This window comes from Eschrichtius robustus, chromosome 1 (assembly GCF_028021215.1).
Source record: "Eschrichtius robustus isolate mEscRob2 chromosome 1, mEscRob2.pri, whole genome shotgun sequence".
In the NCBI taxonomy this organism is placed as follows: domain Eukaryota; kingdom Metazoa; phylum Chordata; class Mammalia; order Artiodactyla; family Eschrichtiidae; genus Eschrichtius; species Eschrichtius robustus.
In genome coordinates, this window is record NC_090824.1 from 134804382 (window position 1) to 134818425 (window position 14044).

The following is a 14044-nucleotide window of genomic DNA, read 5'->3' on the forward strand; positions in this document are numbered from 1 at the left end:
CGCGTGCCTCAACTAGAGAGCTCGTGTCCCGCAAACTACAGAGCCCACGCTCTCTAGAACCCACGCGCCACAACTAAAGAGAAGCCCACGTGCCGCAACGAAAGGATCCCGCATGCCTCAACAAAGATTCCGCGTGCCGCAACTAAGACCCAACACAGCCAAAACTAAATTTTTTTTAAAAAGACTATTAAAAAAATAATGAGACAATGTGCATAAAGCACATTATAAATGGGAGTTACTGCTTTGCAGTTGCCAGATCTTGTTACCAGAAAAAGCAGGTCAGCACCTGTTGAAAACTGTCCCTTGGCTCCTGGAGGTTTTCAGTTTCTTCTCTGAGCCCAGGGACCCTCCCAAACTAGTCTCCACCTCACTTGCCCGTAACTGCCCCTTCATTCCAGGCACACTGAACTCTCCGTGTCTCCTGAGCACGTTGCGCTGCTTCTTGCCCCGGTCCTGGGCATGAGCTGTTTTCTCTGTGCTTCAATGACTTGTACTTGCTTTTTGACTTGACAAAAATCCCAGAGCTTTTTTGCGCATTCATACATAGAAAACTTCCACATTCTTTTTTACATCTGCATAGTATTCCGTACCCTAGTCTAAGCAAGTCTCACATTGATGGATATAGAGGGTGTTTCCAAACTTTTGCTGTCACACTGTACTGCTATGAATGATCTTGTGCATTGTCATATGTGTGCAGGTGTCTCTGTAGGACAAATTCCCAGAAGTGGTATTGCTGGGTCAAAGGTAACTAGCAAGGTGTGATGTGCTACTTTCTCACTGCCTCACCAACCTGGTGTTCACAAGCAGAGCCTGGATCTGGACCCAGGACTGGGTGACTCCAAATTTATGCTCTCCCCTCTGTACCAACCTGCCTACCCTCAGAAGTAGGACCCGAGTTCAGGAAGGGACTGAGGGCAGCCCAGAGGAGCCAGCCCCGGGCCACACCACAGCTCAGGTGGTTCATGTAGGCAGGCAACCTCCTGCTGGCCCTCACAGAGGCAGAGCTGAGTCAGTTGCCATCTGCCAGGCTAGCTTCGTGCAGGAGGCCTCCCTGCACAGACGTGCAAGTGGTCCAGGAGGGTCCCAGCTTTCCATCCCACTGCTGGCTTCAGGGAGAGTTCCTGCTCCTTGCCTGAGTCCCTGGGGTCCTTTCGGAGCTGCTCTGCCCACCCTCTGCCCTTCTGTCCCCACACATCCACTCTGCTCCAGTCAGTCATATGGAAACGCTTGCAGTTCCCCCAGATGTGTCATTCTGCTCCCTTCCTCTGTGCCTCTGACCACAAAGTTTCCCTCTGCTCCTTCTGTGCCTAGCTAACTCCTACTTGTCCGCAAAGGCAGAATTCAAGAACTGCTCTGGCCAGCCTAAGGTAGTACCTGCTGTGCTAACACAGTACCTCGTTGGTTTTCAATGCTCCCCACCTGAGTTCACTGCTGTCAGCGCTCTGGCCGGCATTGGAGGGCTCATCCCAAAGGCACAATGCCATCCTGATGTCTGTCCTCACAGGGGCACAGGCCTGGCTGCGGCAGCCCAGGGGCTTATGCTCGGACAGCTAAGCCGGCCCAGGGGAGTTTCAGCCATGCCGAGCCTCTGGTGTTGCCAAAATCCCCCACCCCGCAGTGTCGCAGCAGCAGGGCAGCCCCAAGAAAAGCCAGGCCCTCAGAGGCCCTTTGCTAAAGATCCAAAAATTGTCCCCGAAGCCCTACGGGAGCTCCGAGACGGGGAAGTGAGCCCTTCGGGAGCCCAGGGTGACCGTACGCACTTCAACGACAGCATCGTCTGGACTTCCCCCCACGATTCAAGTTTCTTCACAGCAGCCACTGGGACAGGCCTGGGGACTTCCGGGGAACAAGATCAAAAGGTAACGTCAGCTTGAGTGAGCTGAGCTCCCCCCCAAGGGGAGGAAGTGAGGTGTGGGGTGAGGGGAGCGAGAGAGCAGATGGTGGGCTTGAGAGACACGTGGTCTCTCCTAGCTCCCAGAGTTTCAGGCCCCCAGGGCCAGCAGGTCGAGACGTATGAGGGAAAGTCAGGGCAGGCCTGAGGTCCCTCTGCCACTGACCAGAGCCCCTAAAGGATGTACCCCCAACCCTGGAAAAATCCCAGAGAACCAAAGACATGGAAGCAGCCCCAGACATCTCTCCCACAGGGCTGCAAAGGTCCCTGGCAAAGCCAAGGTGGTCCAAGGCCCCAAATGGGGGCCATCTTTGATAAATCTGGGGCGTGGTCTCTGAGCTCACGTCACCATGGGGAGATGGAAAGTGTTCTTCCAGGCTGAGGCAGGGCCCGGGACTGCCAGCCCACCCACCTGAGCACCCCAGTCAGGCTGGTCCCACCTGTCTGCACCCCCATCAGCACCACCACCACTGCCTTTTCCAGTGCCCTGAGCACACTGGCTGGGGAACCAGGGCCTGTCCTGCTGTCTGGGAGGATGGGGACTGTGTCCCACCCTGTCCCCACTTGCCCACAACACCTGTTACGGCCAGGGACTTACCTTCGGGCCCTGTGAGTCACTGAGTATGGAATAAGGGGGTGAGCGCTTTTCGACTTAGCCCTATAAAGTAGGAGTTCATTGAGCCAACATTCCCCAAGCCCTGTTTTGGGGCCAGTCACTAGTCCCTGGAGGTTCCAAGCTTCAAAATGTGAAAGCAGGAGAGGCCATCAACATGTCACATTGTCTGTCAGCCAGGCCCTGCCCTAGCTCACCCCCACCCACTGAGGATGGGCCCAGCAGGGCCTCCAGTCTCCTCTCTCAGACTGTGGGATCTGGTGGGGACAGGAAGGCAGGCTGAAGGAGGTGGCCCACTGACAGGTGTTGGGCCCATCACCCAACCCCACCCCCAAGGAACAAGATGAGCTTGACTAACAGTCACCCCAACACCACCCAACCCACCGCCAATCCCAGGGTCTCAGGGGGCAAGTGAGGCAGAACTGAAACCGGGGAGGGGAGAAACCAGTCTGAGCAGTCCCCGGGGACCTCTGCTGCTCACCCCTCACTCACACCAGAGCCCCCTCCCCCTGGCCTGGGCAAATCTTCGAAACTTGGCTTCCTGCTACCTGGGCCCCCCCCCCCCTTTCAGCCTTCTGCCAACTCCCCTTCCCTCCCCTCAGCTTCATGCTACCCCAGGCCTCACCCCAGCAGGGCGAAAAGAACCCCAGGCTGGGAGTCTGGATATCAGGGCTCTGGTCTTCCCTCTGCCACTGGCTTCTAGGGTGACCCTTGGCAAGTCTTTTCCCCCCTGAGCCTCAGTTTCCTCTTCTGGCTTGGGCTGCTGACCTGTGACGTGAAGATGAGGACTCAGCACAAAGGGACAGGCTCTAGTGGGTGAAGTTCAGGCAAGGAGGGGACTTCCCAGATAAGCAACACTGAGGCATTTGGCACCTGACCACCACCCTTCCCAGGGGCATGAGTGCTGGGAAGGGGGCCGAGCAGGGACTGGAGACCATGGCATAAATGTCACCTGCTCTGAAGACTGCCCTGCTTGTCCCTCGCAGGTTGGGCCCCCTGTTACTCTTCCTTCACTCACCACCAGCTGCCACTGTTTTATGTCTGTGCCCCCTTCGCTCGGTCAGAGCAGCCTGAGGCTCAGTACCGCCCGCATCCTTTAGCCCAAGCACAGGCCCCGCACCAAGCAGGTGCTCAACAAAACATGTGTTGAAAGAATAAAGGCACGGAAAATAACAAGTGTTGGTGAGGAGGTGGAGAAATTGGAACCACACGTTGCTGGTGGGCATGTAAAATGGTATAACTTCTGTGGAAAACAGTTTGGCAGTTCCCCAGAAGTTAAACATAGAATCACCATATGATTCCACAATTCCACTCCCAGGTAGATAGATACCCAAAAGAATTGAAAACATATGTTCATACAAAAACTTGTACACCAGTGTTCATACAGCATTATTCATAATAGCCAAAAAGTGGAAACAACCCAAGTGTCCATGAATTAATGAATGGATAAACAAAATATGGCGTATCCACACAATGGACTCGTATTCGGCAATAAAGAGATGTGAAGAACTGATACATACTACAGCATGGATGAATCTTGAAAACGTTATGCTAAGCGAAAGAAAACCAGACACACAGTCCATACATATGGTTCCATTTATATGAAATGCTCAGAATGGGCAAATCCATAAAGACAGAAAGGCAATTAGTGGGGGCAGAGGGAAGGGGAAGTGACCGCTAACAGGTATGGAATTTCTTTTGGGGTGATGGCATGTTTTGTAATTAGATAGTGGTGGTGGTCACACAATGTTGTGAATATACTGAAAACCACTGGACTGTACACTTTAAACTTTAATCTCGATTAAATACATAAACAAATAAAAGCAAACAACCTCCCTGGGGACTAGTTGGAAGGCCAAACCTGTCCGGCTGGCTGGTTTGCTCACCTATTCATGTCTCTCTGAAAACACCATCCCACAGGAGCCATTCTTTGTCCTGGGGAAGGCCACACCCTCACACCCCACCCCTGCTCCCAAGACTCAGCCTGCAAGGAGTAGGTGGGAGGGGAAGAGACCCAGTGGGCCTTGTAGGAGGACGAAGCCCTCACCTTGTGTCCCAGCTTCAGGGCAGGTGCCCCCATGACAAGGGGACTAGGGGGCTGGCTGCACTCTGGGCTCTGGCACCGGTCCTGTCTCCTCCTTCAGTTTCCCCATCAGGAATCTGCCTCACAGGGTAGGATGAGGTATGACAGAGCCTGAGACTGGGGCACCATTCCAAAGCCCTCTCCCTTGGCTTGCATTCCAGCAGTGTATGGACCAGCAGTTGGGAAGTGCTTCCTTTGGTCTGACTGCTGTAACCGGCTTGGAGACACTAGTGGGCAGAGGTTTCCGCTGAGTCAGCCTGATTCAGCCTTACTCAGCTTTGGGTGCCCATGGAGGTCCCTGTGCTCAAATGCTCACTTCATGTTGATGAAGCAGGATGTGGGCTCCCTCCAGCCCCCAAAGCAGCTGTTCCCTGAAATGGTTCCAGCCAAGAGAAGGCTGATCCCCTCCCCACCCTCCTGCGGCAGCCCTCTAGCCAGAACAGAGGGGTTGGGACCCCACGAAACCTGCCTCTAGTCCCTCAGAGGATAGATTGGCAGGTGGCCCTCCCCTCACTGAGCCTTTTAGAATGGGTGGTCCCATTATCTTCCCCTGATGTCCAAGCATCAGGTCTGAACGGATGGTGTGAGACGGAGCCCTGGTCCCCTGGGGCTGAGTCTGCCCCAGGCCTGATCTCTTTCATTTTGCCAGAGTGACCCGTCCACCTACCTGTATGCTCACCTCTGCCTTATATATCCCGTACGTCAACCACAAGCCCAGCAAAGAAGAGGAGCTTAATAAATAACTACACAATGAGTGAATGAGATCAGATAAAACAGTCCAAAAGCCCAGTTTTTTGAGGACAAGGATTAATTGCATTTTTTTTTTTGCTGTGAAGTTTTGGTAAACTGCTTACCCTCTCTGTGCTTGAGTTCCTTTAATAAAATGGAGACAATGATAGTATCAACCTCATAGGGCTGGTGAGAAAATTGACTAAGATGATTCATATAAAACTTCCAGAACAGTCCCAGGCATATGTGTGATGATCTACGGTGTACAGTCACTATTACCACTATTTGTAATATTGCCCTCATAGTCTTGCCCTTTGAAGACCAGCCGGGTGGCTGACTGACCAACGCCTTTTTCTGGCAAAGAGAGTGGAGATCAGTGACACCTTTCAGGAGATCTCTGGGCTCCTGCTGGGTCAGCCCCAGTCCCTGGAGGACCGTTAGCTCTTGCCCCAGTGGTGATATGTGCCCCCTCCCAGGTGCCCGGCCCCGGCTCCTTCTGCCCCTCACAAGCCTCCTGCACGCAGAGCCTGCACTCAGGTGCTCAGTAAGTGGGCTGCTCTGAACAGAGGGCCAGTCATGGGCTGAGGGTGGTGGACAAGGGGGCTCCAGGGACCACCTGAGCCCGGATGCCAGGGCAGGGCAGGCCCTCGGTGTCTCCAGGGGCTTCCTGCCTGCACAACCCCCCTCTTCCAGTGAGATCACTTCAACCCTGGGAGACCAGGAAGTTTGGTTATTCCAGGGAAATCCTGACCCACCCAGGAAACCCAAGTACCTGGCGTGGCCTCATCTGGCCCATTGTCCTGAAAGGGTGGGAACAGAGGCCTCTATCACCAGGACCCCCTTCCCGACCGCCAGGGACATCCAGCCCCAGCTCTCTGTGGGCAGGATACATGCAGAGTCAGCCTTCCTCCCTGCAGCCACCTCACCCTGGGGCTTCCTGTGGTCCAATTGTCCTCTGTCTCCAGCTCCCAGATGGGTCATAGAACATCTCGGCAGGACCACAGGGAGCGTCTAAAACACCCTCTGGGCCAGGGCATCAACTCCACATGGCACCCTCCTGTTCCACCTCCCCTGCTCACCTCCTTGGAGCCCTCTCTCTCCCTATCTTTCTCTCTCTACAGGTCCTGTTGGCCCAGGGAGTCCCCACTAAATTCCCCAGATATCAGTGGGGGTCCTAGCCTAGGTCTTCAAGCTCCCAGTTGCCAGTTCCAGGGAGGCAGGGACAGCTGGGAAATTAGACGTGGGTCTGCCCTGAGCGTGCGGACACACAAAAAGAGAGCTTCACAACCCCCCCGCTATCTGAGTATGTAGGCAGGACCCTAGGAGAGGGTTCTGTGGGTGGGTGCACATGTGCACATATGTGCATGTCTGCGTGTGTGTACATGTGAGCAGGTAATGTATGTGGTCCCATGTGCCTGTTATGTGTATACATGAAAGGCATAGAGGTAAAGAATCCCGCAATTCCATCGTCCCTGGTGAGGGCTGTCAGGGACATGACTCTTCTCTCATTACACTGACACTCTGCCTGTGTTTCTACTCATGACCTGGGGTAGGGGTGGGGGTGTCTCCAGGGGAGGTGAGTAAGCAGCAGGTGGAGTTCAGGAAAGGTGTATCAGGGCTAGGATGTCAACAATTCCACACCTCCTCACTCACGGGGCCAGTCTTGGCCTTCTCCAAGGGCCGTAGTTTCCTCAAGCTGAGAAATGGGTCTAAGGTCCCAAGGATGCTATCCAGGGCACAGAAGAGCTCCAGGTGGCTCTGGGTTCCTGAGGTGGCTGGGGGAGGGGAGCACCGCTGACAGGCCCCAGAACCAGGAACAAATGTCCTAAAACTGTCTGACACTTCAAGGTGGTCTATGGGCACAGAGAAGGGCTTCCACCTTCTGGGAAATGAGGGGAGCAGTAGGGGGTGAGAAAACCTCAAACATATAAATAGCTCCTTCAACACCTTCACCTTGGCCAAGAAGCATCTAGATGACACCCACCCCTGCTTCCTTGGGGGAGGGTGCTGTGTGGGAGCAGGAAGAGGTAAGAATCCGGGGTTTTAGGCCAGGCTCTGATAGGCCAGGTAGCTCTGGCTCCCTCCCCCTGGCCTCACCGGCCCATCTCGCTGCTGGGGGATGCTAATGCCCACACAGGCTGTCTGCCTCTCAGGGCTGTGGCCAGGCTACTGGAAGATGTCAGGGCAAGAAGGGGCTTTGGTAATAGGACTCCCGGCACCAGCTGGGGAAAGAACTGCTCCATGACCTCAGCATTTCCCCCACATTCGCCCCCCACCAGAAGAGGAAAGAGACTGTGACATCCGCTGGCCCCACTTCCTGCAGCTGGGACCCTGCTCAGCTCAAGCGGGGAAACCGTCATGGGCGAACAGTGTCACCTGCATTCTCACTATTGCCACCAGGAAGGCCCCCCACAGAGGGGGGGCCCCAAACCCCATTCTTTAGACTCAGACCAGGGTGTGCCCCCAACAGTGATTACCCAGCCTCAGAGTGAGGGGATAGGTCCCAGCTGGGCATCAGGGTTCAGAGATTCTGGTTCCAACTCTGCCAGATGCTCCAGATTGCCTTGAGTACCTCCTCCCTCTTCGCCTCAGTGGGGAGCCCCCGCTGCCCACCTGCAGCCCTGATGAGTAGGCAGGGACCCCAGAAGCTCAGATCTGGAAGGCACCAGGGCTTCCCACAAATCATAGATATGGAAGGCCCATATCGGGGAACAGGGCCCTGGCACTGAGCGCTCCCCCTGGGCTCTACACACGGTAGGGACAGAATGGCAACAGCCCTACCATGGGCTGCCAGATGTAAGAGGGACAGCCCCCTCCCCATGGGGCAGGACAGAGACACCTGAGGGACCCATGCCTGGGAGGGAGGGAGGCAGCAGACCTGCCCTACTACCTTCCAGCCCCACCGCTCCATCTTGTTCAACCAGCCCTTCCAAACAGTTCACCCTTTCCCATGGTCTCTCATACCACTTGGTTTCACATGTGCTGGCTCCACTGCCTGGAACACCCTCACCTGCCTCTGTGTCTGGCCAGCATCCCCTCAAGAACAGGAGAGTGAACAGAGCACGGAGTCTGGAGGTCCAGGGGTCCAGGGTCCTGTCTGCTAGGGCGGGCAGGGCAGTCGGCAAACCCTCACCAGGCCTGACAGTGGGCACACTGAGCTCAGGGTCCCCAGGGGCCAAGACAGACCAAGGCCAAGGAGACAGGGGTTGGTAGCTGGGACAGACCTTGCAGACAGTCTGGGTTGCGGAGGAGCTGGTGGGCACGGGGCCCAGCTTCGCGCGGTTGGCTGTGAGGGAGGCTGGAACTGCAGACTATTTTTAGGCTCCTGTTGGATTGGAGAGACAAGGGTGCTCCAGGCTACAGCCCTTGCTCACTGGGGAGAGACTAAAGTGGGCCCGGTTCCCCTTGGAGCTCAAGGTCTCCAGAGCTTTCTCTTTTGTCCTTAGAGACCAGGAGCTGGGGTCAGGAAGTGAACCAGAAGCATATCCAGTACCCCCAGACATGCAAACACCCATGAGGGATTTCCGTATCATTTGCACACTGCCCTGCTTCCTCATCACAAGGAACAGAAAGGTCCCTTTCAGAGAACCGTTGGTGGAGAAGCACACTCACCCAAGTCCACTTCCAGCTGCCCCTCCTGGGTATCAGGAAAGTCAGGAGAGGGTGATGAATCTCTAAAATCAGAAAGCACAAACAGGGGATTTTAGCAGGGTAACAAATATGTTCCATCTGATCACTCAGTGGTAGCTCCCTGAAGAACGGTGTTGACAAGGATTCATTCATTCAATCCACAGATAATCATTTGAGTATCTACTGTGTGCCAGACACTATTCTAGGTGATGGAGATTTAGCTGTGAGCAAAAATGACAAAATGCCCTCACGAAGCAGGAATTCTACAGCAGTGTGGCCCACAGGTAATTTTAACTTTTCTAACAGCCACGTTAAACAGGAGTTAAAAGGAACAGGGGAGATGAACTTTTACAATATATATATATATATATATATATATATATATATTTTTTTTTTTTTTTTTTTTTTTTTTAATTTGGCTGCGTTGGGTCTTTGTTGCTCCGCGTGGGCTTTTCTCTAGTTGCGGCAAGTGTCGTTGTGGTGCAGGGGCTTCTTATTTGCAGTGGCTTCTCTTGTTGTGGAGCATGGGCTGTAGGCACGTGGGCTTCAGTAGTTGTGGCATGCGGTCTCAGTAGTTGTGGCTCGTGGGCTGTAGAGCGCAGGCTCAGTGGTTGTGGTGCACGGGCTTAGTTGCTCCGCGGCATGTGGGATCTTCCCGGCCCAGGGCTTGAACCCGTGTCCCCTGCATTGGCAGGCGGATTCTTAACCACTGTGCCACCAGGGAAGTCCCTACAATATATTTTATATAACCCAATCTGTCCAAAACGTTTTCATTTCCATGTGTAATCAATATGATAATTTATTAATAAGATAAATTATTTTTTATATTACATCTTCAAAATCCAGTATGTCTTTTATACTTCCGGCACATCTCAATTCACTTGAGTTACATTTCAAGTTCTCAGTAGCCCTTGGAGAATGCAGTTCTAGAGGAAATTCCTCATCTGAGCGCAGGAGAAAGGAATGCCACGATTGATTAGTGATGTCTGCTATGGACCTGGGCCGGTCCCCTGAGCTGGATAAAATTGCAGGCCATGTGTTGGCCTCTGTGTTATAGGCCCAACCCCAAGCACGTGTTCATCTCTACCTAGCCCTTTTGAGCCCATTCACTTTGCCCAACCTGAGAAAACTGCCATCTGACTTCTGGGACTTTAATCAGGTGTAGGTCCAGTAGTTCTGGCATGGGCACCATCCTACCAAATGGCACCAGCACATCAACAGGACGAGGGCCTCCTGGGTGTGGTCCTGTGCTCTTTCCTCTTGTGTGGGCTGGCCTGTGGCCACTGGTGACACTGGGAATGCGGGTTTTGCTTTTGTTTTTTCCCCAAGGCCTCTTCCTCCCAAAGCTAAATAATATTAACATAAAAGTGTTTCCTGAGCCTGAATTAGCCATTTCAGGGCCACTCCACCAGCCCACACCCACAGACCTCCTGACCAGAACCCTAGCTGGGAAAGCCCATCCCAGACTCTCCACTTGCTTTTCCAGACAATGAGAAGCTAAAATTGGGCCATGGAGACAGCTGGAAATGCCTGGGGATTGGGGGAGGGGGGAAGGGGGGGAGGGGGCAGTGGTGAGCTTGGAGTGAGGGAGGCAAGGATAAGGTATGAGAAAAACTGGATCTCAGGTCCACATCATCCTTACCATCATTACCGTCATCATCCACCCCACCCCTGTTCAAAATCCTTCAATGACTCCCTAGAACCTACGGGATAAAGATCTAGGGCCTTGGCGCCAGGAACTGGCACTGATGGGGTAATTTAATCTTACTTCAAGAACCTCTCCCCCCTTTCATCTTATTCATTCATCCAACAAGAATGTATCATAGGCACTGTTCTAGGTGCTAGAGATGCAGCTGTGACCAAAACTGACAAGTGTCTCTCTGCCTTCCTGGAGCTCACATCACTGCAACTAATCCTATAACACCCCAAGTCTTCGCACACCCCTAGGCCTTTGCAAATGCTGTTCCCTCTTCCATTCTTCGGTGACTTCTCTACCTGGGGGGGCATCTACTCATCATCCAAGACCCACTCCATGCTTTCCCTGACACCTCCCCCAAAATGGGTTGGTTCCCCTCCCACCTAGGACCCTCACAAGTATGGTCACCATCCAGCCCCACATCTGCCTCCCCTACCAGGATGCAAGGGCTTGAGGGCAGGGCCTGTGCCTTCTCTCACCAGGACCCCAGGACCCAATTCCGGGTGCACTCCCCCTAAAGCTCCATCTTCCCCACAGCTCGGGACTAAGCAGGAGAGGCATGGAGGCCGGGTGGGGTCTAGGACTCCTCTGAAGAATTCAACGTCATTCTGAAACCTCTGCCTGGGACCATCTTACTCCTGGCATTCCAGGGCAGAGACTTGGAGGAGCAAAGGCACAGACTGTTTCCAGCAAAGGAAGGTGGAGGACTAAGGGGAGACAGGGATAGAGAAGACCAGGGCACTCAGGACTGTGCATGCTGGGAGCTGTTAAAGGGTTTCAAGCAGCAGAGAGATGAGATGGCAGTGGCCTTCCCCCAAGCAAGACAGGATGGCAGGACACTGACAGATGAGGGTAAACCTCAGTGGCCCTTAGGATTATGAAGTAGAGGGAGGCCTAACGGAATGCCCCATCCCCTGCCGGCTTCTCCAGGAGAGCTGAGCTTCGGTTTTTCACAGTCTCGTACTCTCTTTTGTGCCCCGCTGGGGAGGGATGCACAAGACAGAAAACAGAAGGACACGCTTGGCTCCTGTCCCCGGCGTGGCCCCCAAGAGGCTGGTGTTGGTGCAGTGATACTCTGTGGATCTCCATGCCCCCCAGGGCCCAACTTAATGGTCCTCCCACCCACCACCCCCAAGGCCCACTGTGCTGCTTACCTGTCGGGGGAAAACAAGGCAGCAGCCTTGTGCCCGGCCTGCCCCCTCCCCGCTGGCTCATTTACATGGGATTTACACGGGCTCATTTCATGCCTCGATGCACACGGCTTCCCGCCCGCCTGCCCGCCAGGCCTCTCCCGGTGCCTCCATGCAGACAAAGGAGTATGTTCTGTCCCGCATGTCCCCTGCCGTAGGCCCAGAGGGGCACCGAGAGAGTCCCCTTAGGAAAGAGGGGACTTCCTGGGGTCCAGAGAGAGGGCCGGGACCTCACTGGAGGCTGCCCAGCAATCCAGGCAGGGCCAGGACTTGAGCCCCACTTTCTCCACTAGCGGCTCCCAGAACCCACTCCTTCTGCCCTTTCCCCCACCATCGAGGGGCTTGTGGAGGGGGCCGCTGCTGCCGCTGCTGCCCAGCTGTGATCTGGAAAAACTGATTGACCAAGTCATTGACTCTGAGCTCCTTCCAAAGACCAAATTAGTCTTCGAACTCAGTACAGTGTGCAAGAAGGGGCCTCTCAGAAGCCCGGCCAAGCCCCTTCCTCTTCCACATGAGGAGAATGAGGCTCAGGAAGGGCCAGGTCTGCCCAGGATCACGAAGGGTCATGGTGGCCCCAGGTCTCTGCCCCCAGCCCAGAGATCACTGGGGTCCCCCAAACTCTTAGACTCCTGGCCTGAGCACCTGCTGCCACCTTGGTCACCCTGGGAAGGCAGGGTGTGGGAGAGGAAAGAACCAAGGAGAACCTTCAGCGTGGGGTTGGCCCAGGAGAGCACAGGACAGCCTGAATAGGAGGGAGCAATTCCACGGCTGGGGGCGATTCCAGCCCTGTGGGGTCTGCAAGCCAGCCAGAAGCTCGGCTCAGATTCAGAGAGGGGAACTGTCCCAAGTCTGCCACATCCCTCTCCCCAGTAGTTACTGCTAGGGAAAATCTCCCAGCAAATCTCAAAAGGCCTGGATCCCTGCACAAGGGGCAGGAGAGAGGGGAACAAAGGGGAAGGGAGAGAAGAAAGTCTGGGTTTCCCTCTGCATCTCCCCACAGGATGCCCCACCCTCCATCCCTGGTCCTGTCCTAGTTCTGTCCACCATCCCCCGAAGAGCCTCAAGCTCCCCTCCCCACCTCCCACACCTACGTTAGGGCTCCTTTTCACACACCTTTTGGGATTCTAAATCTATTTGATTTGCTTTACCTTGGAGGGAGCTCAAGAGTTTCTAAGGCACAAATCCCACCTCAGCCCTGTCACTGCCCTGCGGGTTGAAAAGCCAAGCTCTGGGACTAGCACACAAAGCCTGCCCACTGGTCCCTCCTTGCTCTCCAGCTGTTCCCTCTGCACGCACACTGACCCCTGCCCTGCCTGCTGGCCCTACTTGGAATAAGGACCTCATCTCCACTCAGGCACCACCACCTCCCCTGCCCTCTAGCCTCCTGCCCACACACTTCCATCGCCACAGGTTTATCCCGCAGGGTCTTATTTGATCAGCTTTCCCTCCCAGAATGGACCCCTTGAAGGCAGGGAGGCCCAAGGCTGTTTCTAGCATGGCCAGGCCTACCAGGGGAAATGGTCAGGGGGTGGAGGCTGGGAAGGGGGAAAGGCCCGCTCCTGAGGTGTGAGGAAAGGCGGGGTGCAGGAGCTCTCTGGGCTCCAGGGTAATTGCTTGGCAGGCAGAGCACTGCTCAGGAGCTGTGGGTTTAGATCCCACTCCTGCCTCTCACTAACTGGGAGCCCTGCTGTGTGTTTCCTTAGCTCTAAGGCTCTAAGCAGAGGGCCAGTGAGAGTGTGTGATGCTCTCAGGGGCAGCAGGTGCCGAGTCTTGAACAGGAACCCCTTCACCCTCACCCCCTGACCAGGATGGCTTTAAAGGCAAGCAGCAGACACAGGTAAATAAATAGCTTGTTTATTAGTAATATGTTACATTATTAAAGTGCATTGAGAAGAGATGCAGGGGCCGAAGCTGGAAGGCCACTAGCCCCAGGCCCTGCCCCAGGCTGGCCGGACACAGCCAGAGAAGGGCCCAGCTCTCTGCTGAAATTCATGGACAGGACTGGGGGCAGAGCCGCCCACCTGGAGAGCTTGGCCCAGGCTGTCCCTACAGGAATTCACAGTTTAGCCTAAGTTATAACATGTCCTGAGCTGAAGGTGGGAGGCTAGGAGCATGGAAGCACAGCCCCTGGGGAAGGGGGCTGAGGGGAGGGGAGGGTGGCCCCCACTCCCCCGCCCCCCAACCCCCAATGCCAAGGGCAGAGTCCCGGAAC